The 12,410-nt window shown below is 31.6% G+C and overlaps 1 protein-coding gene across 3 annotated transcripts in view; it reads left to right on the forward strand.

The window, feature by feature from the left end:
• Positions 1-12,410, forward strand: part of LOC116337855 (polypyrimidine tract-binding protein 1) — a 198,072-nt gene that overhangs the window by 12,557 nt on the left and 173,105 nt on the right. Inside the window, exon 2 of one of the 3 annotated variants that reach the window (XM_031762793.1) lies at positions 9,398-9,431. The exons of 1 other annotated variant lie outside the window; for it this stretch is intronic. The gene's annotated coding sequence lies outside the window, so the exon portion shown is untranslated. The remainder of the gene's footprint in view (positions 1-9,397; positions 9,432-12,410) is intronic. One more of the 3 variants, XM_031762796.1, reaches the window with a different exon arrangement.

The raw sequence follows: 12,410 nt of genomic DNA on the forward strand, positions 1-12,410 counted from the left end.
GAAATAAAAAGCTTCTGAAACATTATCTAACATTGTTTGTTATTAAGTCGTCGGCTTGACAAGTGATTTTTAGTATTGGTAAAATGTGAAAGTATGAAGTATGGCCGAGAATCCTCATATATGAACGAATGGAAGAGTGAACGATTGAGTGAGTTTGATTCACTCCTTCTCTCTCTCTCTCTCTCTCTCTCTCTCTCTCTCTCTCTCTCTCTCTCTCTGTGTGTGTCTCATGTTGTTAAAAGTCTATTTGCCATCGCATTACCGATGACGCTCTCCTCAAGTTTTTTCAGTGATTCTGTATAATTTCCTGAGTTGTTTGGCAACTACGAGTTTTGCAACACTTTTTAAGTGCTTTTTTCTTTTCGCTTTTAATTCCGTGTTGATTTTATACGAGTTTTTTTTCTCTTTAATTTCCATTGTTCGCATCAATTCTTGTTTCTCTTTTCGAGTGGTTGATATGCAAATTCCGAAAATGATATTCGTGTTCTTTCGAAATGCTTTCGTTTCCCTTTTTTGCAGACATATTTTTTTTTCACCTGTTTCGTCGTTCGCATTTTTCATTTGATGGATTTTGTGACAAAAAAAATTGAATACTTATTAACCATTTTAATGATTCGACGCTGGAAGTGCTATAAAACTGTTGAAAATTGACGATTATCTCAGGATATATTTGAATTAAGCGCGTTAAACAGCAACATTTGTCGTCCATAAACAATTTCATTTCCTACTTAAATTACATTTTAAAAAAACATACACAAATTCGAACCGATTCAATTCAAATGATCGCTTTGAAAACTGAACTCAACGAAATGTATATCTTACCTTGTTCATAACAATCACTATTATTGCCACCAAATGTTCAATTGAAACCAAAAAAATTGAAAATAAATAAAAATAACTACATCCCAATAACATAGGACCTCCAAGTATTGGTTAATTTCATAAATGAATTTATCATGCTGGCTATGTGGAGTCGATATTGCGTGAAACAAAAAAAATATGGACTGTTTTTTTTTGTGCAAAAGTACAGAATTATTGATGGAGTTTAAAAAATAATTTTTGTGTGCACTCACATTATTCATAACCAACATTATACCCTTTATCAGCTTAACAGAATTTTTTTTGCATCGCGAGCTCTCTTCCTCACTACATGTTTATCTTCTATCGCTTTTTGTTTCAACCTGTGTAACTGGAATTTATTTATAAAATATACGCGCATATTAAATTAAATGCATTCCAAAAAGTCATGTTATTAGCTTTTACATTTTTCAATTTTTGTCATGTTTTGTTTTTTGTTTTGTTTGCGTTGACTTTAATTAAAATCAATTAACCTACCGGAAAAAAATATTCTATGTGTAGCATATGTGTATTAAATATTTGGTGTAATATTATAGTATAACAAAAATAAATTCAACCACACTGAAAAGACAAGGGTTAAAATCGGATAGACAGATTTACCAATATTCAAGCGAAAACCGATTTTCTATTCCTGTCAGTGGTTTTCTCTTGCTCTTTTTGTTCGCTCTGATTTTCACGCTTTGCGCCTTACAAATACATAATCGAATGTAATCATTATTGACTTTTCAATATCATAAATTTGTTATTGTCATCCTTTGTGCGCGCACAATTTAATCGAATCTGTCGACAGCAATTTCATAAAATTGATAGATTATACGCGGCAAAGTAATGCCAGTTGCCGTGCGCCAGGTTGGACTAATCAATTCGAAAAATTTTGTTAGCCATATCAATTTCAAACGATATGTGTTGGATGTGTGTGTGTGTGTGTGTGCTTTGCGCTTACTATTTTTCTGAGAAGCCATTATTTATTATTTATACTCGTCATTTGAACCTATCTAATGCTCGGGCTACAGTTGAGCAGCACACAGCCATTGTTCGGTAGATGTGTGCATGTATTTGGTGCATATATCAGTTTTTGATTGAGTTTATGGTATGGCTGGCGCATAGGTGATGATGAAGTATGAAGTGATCTTAGTGGCGATAACTGTTTCCGGTGATCTGTAAAATTGACCCGTTCAGCGGACGAGATTTGAATTTTAATTTGCTGACGTGTGTGTGTATATGCCTTTTTTCTTCATTTATTATAATTCGTCTATTATTCGTACTTGCTCCATCGGCGGTATATTCCAAAGCAATTTACCCTCCGTATATATCCACATGAATGTAATATTCATTGTTCTATGGGGCACATTTTGTAGCACTTTGCTTGCTTCGACATATCATCGGTGGCGCGATTGAAATTTAAAATGATGATATAGGAAAGGATAAAAATTAAAGCGTTTGTGATTCTCGCATGCATTTTAAATGCAAATAAATATGGCTGTGGAAGAAAAAGCGCGAATAGGTTTATTATGGATAGTGAACAATGACATTGCAAATATTCTACCATACAGCGACGAATGTTGGATACGTGCATGAATTTAATAGACACAACTGTATATTTTTATATTGATATTTAAATATACATATGATCCCGTCTATAATATACCATATTGGTTTTTTTCCTCAACGCCACTACCGTTAGGCGTTCGGTTAGCAGCTCTCTCAACCCGTTCATCAGATAGAAGTCATCGGATTCTATCATATTATTGCAATATGCAAATATTTTTTGATTTACCTTTAGCACGTGTATGCCTGCGACTCTATTACCCTATCGCTATATATATCGTATTGAATATCACTCATTTTTTTTTGTTTCATCATTGCAAATAGTACACCGAGCACGCCAAAGTGGAAAATACATTTTATTGAGAAATAGAGAATGAAATGAGAGAAAAAAGCATATAAAATTGCAAGGAAAAAAGTTGATTGAGCAGAAAAATGAATTTCGGTCGCTGAATGTAAGCTTAAAGGTTTGCGTATACTTTAACATATTTTTGCACATTCAATTATCGACATCAGACAGTGGACCAGAATATTAAAAAGGATAAATGGTTATCAGCACTTTTTCTATTTCATTCTTGTTCTTCTTTCTTTCTGCCACACACACACATACACACACTCGATTCCCCTTTTGCTTTGTACTTTTGACATTACATGATGGAAAACAAAATTTCAAGGAGGAAAATTCAAAATTGATCATCTATCGAAATCAAATTGTCTTTTTCTCATCCTTTTTTTAGAAATTGCATTCGTTCCAAATGAACAAAATTATATTATGAAGGTTTATAACAAACAAAGGTAACATTTACAGAGCAATTAGCTATTACAAATTATGAAAATGATCAAATTTTAATAAAAATGTCTGAATTTTGGTTTTTTGAGTTCGATACGGCAGAATAAATGAATGAATTCACAAATGACGAATTTTATACAGCACACAATATATTTGATGAACATGAAGACATTTTATTTCTCCACCTTTATCTATTTCAACCTAAATTGGGTCATTTTTTGTGCAATTTCAAAATCTTTTGAACCGACTTTCTTCAACACATGACTGACACACACTATTCTATTCGATTGTGTGACAGCAACAATTTGGATCCTCAACGAGCGACATCTAAACTACCAAAATAGAACTCCATATTTGTCGTTATATGTCAAGGATACAAATTGTTGTTATCACACAATCGAAATGTCCCATTCTCAGCAAGATATATTTTTATGCTCTGGATGCGGCAGCCGCACTGAGTGAAAGTCTGCTTCTGATGTTGATCTTGACCATTCAGATCATACACAATGAAACGATATTCGTCATTATCATAAATTTTCTATAAATTAGTTTGCTACCAGTCACAATGTGATCGCCTGTTTTTTTTCCTAAGTGTCACAAATTACGAATTTATAATTGAAATTTCAAATATTTTTATACCGATTAAAATTAAATACTATTCAATATATGAGTTCATTTGTAAATTATATGAAATACAGTGTTTAACTTTCAATAGAAGAAAAAATAACATATAACATGCTCATCAGAATTTAGGTAAATATCGAATCTACACAAAAGATAAAAGCTTCGTTATGAATTGAATTAACAATTTAATTAAATGCCAATAAATGTACATAAAAGTTCCTAGAAAAATGGGAGAGTCAAACAGCAACATTTATCCATTTAAATCATTCCTGAATTGAAAAATGAATCGATATACTCATTCATTTGATAAACATTTAAATTCCGTAAAAAATGCTACCGTCAATAATTGAATAGAGTTGAATGATGTGAATCCATTATAATAGCTTTGCTTTGATTATTTCTCTGTTTAAAGCTAGGGGGAAAGAACAAAATTTATTGAATTTTTATTTGGGGTTATTGCACGAGTATTAACATCTATTTACCGTATTGAACGATATTTACAAATATTGAACGATATTTACAAATATTGATCGTATTGAGTCATATTGTTGAGACGTAAATACTTGTCAATACGTGTAAATACTTGTCAATACTGGAAATGAATGTAAATACGCGTAAATAAAAATTTCGTTTGTCAAACCTAATGTCAAACTGTCTTATCGACTGAATTATTCATACAAAAAACTCTAAAAAGTATACTTTTTGTAAATAAAAAATAAAAATAAATTTTTTTTTTAATGTTTTATAGCGGAAATTAATTTTCTTTTTAATTCTGCTGGGATTTGTGCGGTGATTATTCGCTGATTATTAAATCAAAAATAAATATGCGTAACATAACCTCAGTTTTAATTACGTAATTAAAATTTACGTAATAAAGTATTACGTACGAATTTTTTTATTCATTTATTTATATGTAAATATTTTGAACGGGATTGGTGTCACAAAAATGAAAATGAAATTAATCTCCTGATTAATCCTAGATTTAATCTATATTCAATAAAAATATTTATTTAAAATTTACGCAATAAAGTGAGGTTATGCAATTCATATTTATTTTGAATTTTTTATTCATTTATTTATTGCGTAAATTTTAATTACGTAATTAGAAAATTTGAATAAATATTTTTATTGAATATAGATTAAATCTAGGATTAATCAGGAGATTAATTTCATTTTCATTTTTGTGACACCAATCCCGTTCAAAATATTTACATATAAATAAATGAATAAAAAAATTCGTACGTAATACTTTATTACGTAAATTTTAATTACGTAATTAAAAGTGAGGTTATGTTACGCATATTTATTTCTGATTTAATAATCAGCGAATAATCACCGCACAAATCCCAGCAAAATTAAAAAGAAAATTAATTTCCGCTAAAAAACATTAAAAAAAATTTTTATTTTTATTTTTTATTTACAAAAAGTATACTTTTTAGAGTTTTTTGTATGAATAATTCAGTCGATAAGACAATTTGACATTAGCGATTGACGAAATTTTTATTTACGCGTATTTACCGGTATTTACATTCTTTTCCAGTATTGACAAGTATTTACACGTATTTACACGTATTTACACATATTGACATTTATTTTGTGTATTGAATCGTATTTTTTTAGCTTTTTGGCTTGTTCTTTCCCCCTAGGTTGAAAGTTAGAAATTACCCGCATAGCTGAACATTCGCTCGCAAATTGCCTCCGTATAATGAATCCTCAATATGTTGCACATTTTTTTTTTCAAAATATGACAATCATAACATATTGATAAGATACCGAATTCAATGTGGAACACTATTTACGGTTCTTCTCATTGGTTATTAACGGCCAATCAGAATGAAAGTGTGAAATGAATTTAACGAATGGCGCCATTTTAATTATTATTAATAAGTTATGAGAGTTGCTATTAATGACATTTCATGGGGAGCATGTATATAAAATGCTCTAATAAAATGAAGTTCATGTTTTATTCTCACTTTAACTCTGGTTTTGTTAATAATAATAATAATAACAACAGCAACAACAAAACAAGCACTCATCGGTCAATGGCGAAACTCATTGTGAAAAAGTGGGTTTTCTTGTTAAATCTGTCTCCAACTGTATATATGAATAATAGTAAAAATAATAATAATAGCATTGATATCAAGTGCAGTGTTCTTTGGGCCAAAGAAAATGCGAGCCCCATATAGTGACTAGTGTCTTGAACTTCTGTTACCTACATTCAAGAGATTCTTTGGCTTCACTTTTATTCATCTTTTAAATCATTATAACATTGTTGAATGATCTCTGTGTGCTATGCAATACAAAATTAATTTAGATTGTCAATATGAACAATACGGTTAGGCTCTTTTGTGTTCAACTTCAATGCTAAAGTACATCGCAAGTAGGTCCATGTTCATTTTATCACAACGAAAATATGAAGAACAAGAGCAGTGGCAAGAAGAAGAAGGAAACAAAAATGCCTGTAAAAATGAAGAGAATACAAAAGCAACAGAAGGGAAAAAAGATCAATATATAAGAATCATATCTGGTTAGAATGAAACGCAATTCATTTTCTGTTATCTATCGATGACTTCAATTGCATTTTCTGAATGAACATGAGAGAATTGTATGAACACGATTATTATCAATCATTCCATCATTTATTACTCAAAAGCTTCCCGCTTCTTCTTTTTTTCGTTTTATTTGTGGTTTTTCGTGAAGGAGACACAATATGAGTGTAGAGAGTAGATAGGGAACATGTAACAACGGAAATCACAATAGTAACACAAAATGTAAACGCTATATCGATGTATTGTATAGATGTGGCAGATAATAAATCTTACAAAAACGAAATCATCGCGTAACTTTCATTTACTTTCTTACATAATAGATGAATTTTGATAGGTAAAAAGGAAGAGGGCATTCATTGAATGGAAGAAAATTTTTGCCCAAAGAGACTTCTCATTCTATTTGTCTCCCTCCGTCTCTCTCTCTCTCTCTCTCTCTCTCTCTCTCTCTCTCTCTCTCTTTCTCTCTCTCTCTCTATCTCATTCTGTATATTTCAGTTCGTTGATTCCCGTGAAGTATAACAAAAGATTTTTTTCTTTCACCACAGGAACAATGCAAAGCAACGGAAAAGCGAAACATCCGAATTAATAAAATACTTCATAAAATAAGTTTTCACTGGATCACTAGCGAATCCGTTTGCGTTTCGAATTTCTTTTTTTCGTATTTCGTAATATATGTTTCACTGTTTTTAATCAATGAACTGCGCTGTTGGCTAGAATTTCATATCAAGTCCAGACCTACATATATTACGACGAAAGAATGAGGAAACCAAATGAAGCACACACCAAACATAATCATTTGAATGGGATTTTAGCTGTTTTACAACAACATTTTCACAGCATCCGACTTCAACAAATTATGGAATTGCAACGTTGTTTGCACACATGGGATGTGTTTACCAATTAGTTGCATCTAATGCATTTTCTGTATTGTACACATTTAATCGATTTGTATAACATTTAATTTGCGCATATTATGACAAAAATTTATTCATACGATGAAATTTTCGCTGCGCTGCGTGAAATGGTAAAACATTGTTCATTATTAAATGAGTGTGCGTGCTTTAATATTGTTATTAAATAAACAAAAACCTTTGTGGTGGATGGCAACAAAAACCATACAAATTCGTAGTCAACCGCAATGTACTCATAACCAATGAACTTTTTAAGCCATATACATTTTTTTTTACATTGAAAACAGCTTACGCCGAATCTTTTTTAGCATATTTTTACATCTCTCTCTCTCTCTCTCCTTCGCTCTCATGAATGCGTTTTTTTATACATTTGCCGCTGCCTTTTTCTTTCTCTCTGCAGTCAAGCATTGAACGTATTCTGACGTGTGTATCGCTCTGATGTAGGTTTTTAATAAATAAAATTTCTAAAGAAAACGAGAAAACTGAAACTGCCGAATAGTAAAGCGTCAATTTAATAAAAAAAAAGTTCGGCGGATGAAAAACTGAAAACACGGTATTTATGTGCACCATGTAAAATGTTTACTTTATTATATGAAAATTACCCTTTGGCTATTTTACCCCGAATTTGAATGGTGTACGTGAACACAAAATTCGATGAAAATAAAAACAAAGCACGGAATGGGAGTGAGAAAGAGAGAGAGAGAAAATAAAGGAACAATCCAGCGTGCTGTGATTTCCTGCAGCAATTAATACATTTTGATGTATACCAGATTTTTTAACATATAATAGAGACGCGGGCGATGGAGAGTATGAGATAGAATTTTTTTTTCTGCCGTGCTCTTTTAATTCTTGGAAAATTTGATTTGCCAACAATGTGTAATTTTTGGGGTTGTTAAAAATACATATGATTGGATATGCCTTGCAGTATAACCACGTGTTGTAATTATAACATTCAGTGGCATTGCATTGATTTTGGATATGGTGTGTATGCGTGAGTATGGCATGATTGAATAAAAACAACGCCATTGCATGCAATTTACTTAATCAACGTAAAAAACAGATATGTGTTTTCTTTTCAACACGATAAATCAAGAATGGTATTGTGAAGGAGTTGTTTCGAATTCGAGAAAACATTTTGTTTTCAAGTTAAATGAGATGAACATTAAAACATTGCTCACGGAAATAAAATATTGCTCTCTTCACTCATAAACAAGCGCATACACCTCTCTCATTCTCTGTTTATCGAGCAACTGGACAAGCGAAAACTATGTTGAAGTTTTTGCATTTCACCCAATTAAAATGTTGGGTGAAATTCTGAATTTACTCGACACCATTTGTTGGAATGAAAATATTAATAAAAAAAAAACACAAACATACCAAGATAAACTCAAAATAGGGAAATGAAAAACACTTTCGTCTTTAATAATAATCAGAAAACTTTTCAATTAGGTGCGATAGAACACCGATCTTGAAGCATCATAAAAATATAAAAAAAAACAAACAAACAAATGGGAATTCTTTTGAACATTGATTAAAACGTCCATGAAATTGGATTCCATTTTGATTAACACATTCGCTACGGGTGTTTCAAATCGAAAATATGACTGTGTAATTATTCAATTTAAACTAAAAAATGCCATATTCGAATTGAAATACATTCAGCGAATATATGTGCCAAACGCACATAAAATAAATACATAGTCAAAGTGTGACATAAAAAGAATATATACGAACAGTATTAAATTAATGCCTATTAGAATTTTTTGCTTATCATTGAATCAATGAAGTGTATAATTATCGATTTATTTTCAGGAATATTTTGAAATAGCTTTTTCTCTCTCATTTAAAATGTTCTGCATTAAAAAAAATTCTATATTTACATAATTTATGGTGTGTTTTATATGTTTTACCATTCTCACTATTGTCAAACAAACACTGAATATTCATATATTTTTATTACTGTTGTTCATATTGATGTTTTCATGTTTTATGCACGCATCACATTTACATTCTTGCAATCTCAATGCAAATTTCCATTTTTTTTTAGATCTTTTTTAACAATTAACACTTCTATCACACACTGTACTATTTGCTCTCTATTTCTTTCTTCTCCTTTTCAGAAGTCTTGAGGCAGCCAAACTATAGCTTTACAAGGTACGTATTTCTATTCACACTCTACTTTGCACACATCATTCTCTCTCTCTCTCTCTCTCTCTCTCTCTCTCTCTCTCTCTCTCTGTACTTTCTATCAATCAATTTTTTATTCACTCGCCATTTCTGAATTATCGTTGACATCGTTATCGTCGTTAATTGCATGCATCGATTTGTTACGTAAATATTCAGTCGTTTGTGAACCATGTAATAAACTTCAATGTTAAATATACATTGTTTGCAAGCAATATGAATAGCATTTTTAAAAATATTATACACATTTAGCCTCTATTCACTAAAAACACTCAAAACTGTTATCGTTATAATATCGCAAGTGCTTTATCATACCATTTTTGTGATTGTTTGTTTCGAGACAAAAGAGCCTTAAGTTTCTATTTAGACACTAGACCTATCAGGTGATTGTTCTTCAACATTATTGGAGTCTCTAGAATGAAAATCTGCAGCATTGCAAAATCAACAGAACCAAGTAGTTTTTTTTCTTCTCACAATTGCACAATTTCTATGCATCAACCTTCATTTAATTGATATCGATTGCATATAAGCAATTATACTCTTTTTAAATACAATTTTATGCGTCGTATTGAAAATGCAATAACAGCGACTGAAGAGCATAAAAAGTCAATTAAATGTTGTTTCATTCATATAAAGCTCTATTGGAATGCATGTAAAATTTTCACCGCTACTATGATCTTCTGGATTTATGTGCATCAATTTTTTGAATCATAATTTTCCTATGACAATTTTTCTTTTTTTGTTCTCTGTAAGTTGACGAAAGGATCAGTAATTCTCATGAAATAACCAGTCTATGTATTTTGCATGATATGCATGAAACTGACTGTGTACGTGCGGCACTTAATACACATATAACAAGCGACATGGCGTAGATTTCACACCTCTGGCTCTATGCAATTGCGTTAAATCCAGATATTCTGAAATATCTCGGATGGATACCTACCCAAAATACATAGCCTGGAAATAACAGAATGCATTGAGTATGTGCTCGAATCAAATTTTGCTGTCAAAATTATCTGCCGGACATATATCATACTCCTGATCTGCTGAAAAAAAATCAGACAATATATTGAATTAACTGGTCAGTTAAGCTGACAGTACGTTAGCCAGCTAAATGGGCTTAAACAATAGACGTTATTGTTTTAATGATGAATCACTTTTCTTGTTTTAATAGAAGTGATTGTTCATTATAACAATAACTTCTATTGTTTTAGTCCATTTAGCTAGCTATCGTACTTTCAGCTCAACTGACCAGTTAGTTCAATATATTGTCTGAAAAAAAATAGAACCGAACAGAGATGCACTCATCGTAAGCTCAATGGACATATTCTTACTGTAGCAGAAGAACCATAACAATGACATCAAAGCTTTCAATATTTTAATAATAATTTCGAAATGAACAGATTATTTTCCAATAAGATCAAAACGTGGATTTTTGCTGTTGGATTTTACGAGCAAGTAAACGAATCGAATCGCATAAAGAGAAACAAACAAACAAAAAAATAAATAAAAGAATGTTTTTCTTTTGGGTATTTTTAAGCGTATACAGAGAAAAACTGTCAAAATCAAAGCAAATATTTGAATTCAAATGAATATTTCATCAACAAAAAATACATACCGAATATATAAAAAAGCACAAAAAGGTAGAGGTAAGAGAAAAAAACAATTTGATGACAACGAAAATCCTGTGCGAGATATTCGGTGAATGCAAAGTTTTATTTGCCTTTATTCCACATAATTCATGAGTTTCGGGATATCTGAGATTTATTCGCCCATCGATCAAGAGCACAAGGACGACAGGGAGAGTGTGTTTGTATGTATGTGTGCGAGAGAGAGAGAGAGAGAGAGAGAGAGAAAGCTAAGAGCCATTTTCAAAATATTTATTTATGCGAGGAACAATATTAACGATGTATGGCAGAAATTCCATATCGTGTTTTCAAAATATTTAGTATAATTTTATGTGTTGCCAGAGTTCGAGTTGTAAGCGCGAGTTTGTTTTAACAAGCCCGTACAGCGATACATTGCATGTTACAATGTATATTAAGCGCTTCACAGGTTAGCGATGCATATTAAATGACTATATGAATTTAAGAGATGCTTAAAAATAAATAACCCAGTGCCGATGTGCATTACATATACATACATACAGACATAATAACCCCGGTGTTGTTCATCCACATGCACATCGATAGAAAGAGAAATATCGTTCGGGCACATTCGTATAACACATAACACAACCGAGGCAACAATTCATGAATACGTCTAATTATAAGCCAAAGGAACGAAACTCATAAAAACGGCAATGGCATTTGTGCTTTCAGCGTCAGAAGTGTGTGTGTGTGTGTGTGTGTGTGCGGGGAGGCAACGGTAAACGAAGAGAGACAGAGAGAGTATTAAAAAAGATGAGAAAGCCGAAGCATATAGCTAAAATTTGATACGGATGACGTTGATGATGGCAGTATTTTGTTGCTTCATTGTTTACAAATTGTTGCATTTGTTGAGACAAGCTTTGCTGATGGTTTCGTTAGCTGGTAATTAAAAGTTTTGAAATCAGCACCCATACATCTTTTTAACAGAGTTCGAGCAAAATTATTAAATGATTTTTGCTTGCTGATCCAATTTTGTTGACGTCCCCTGTGTGTTTCGAGTGAAAGCAACTTGACTTCGTCTAGATTCGACGTACGCAATGAATCGTTGTCGTCGTACATACGATTTTTGCCTCAAACAATTCAAAATTTAACTTTAACCAAAACGCACGAATATTCATGACGGGAACGAAATAAAAATTAGAACACAAAAGAAATGAGAACGATGGATAAAGCATGCTAGCATAAAAAGTGTTTCAATTAATTTGAGCAATTTTGCTTGGATTTTTTCTCTTCTTTTTTGGTTTTCGTTTCATTCACCTGGGCTGTAGCAGTGAGAATTTAAGGTGTCGTCGGCATCATC

Source organism: Contarinia nasturtii, unplaced genomic scaffold (assembly GCF_009176525.2).
Source record: "Contarinia nasturtii isolate CC-2019 unplaced genomic scaffold, AAFC_CNas_1.1 Cnas_scaffold_285, whole genome shotgun sequence".
Classification (NCBI taxonomy): Eukaryota; Metazoa; Arthropoda; class Insecta; order Diptera; family Cecidomyiidae; genus Contarinia; species Contarinia nasturtii.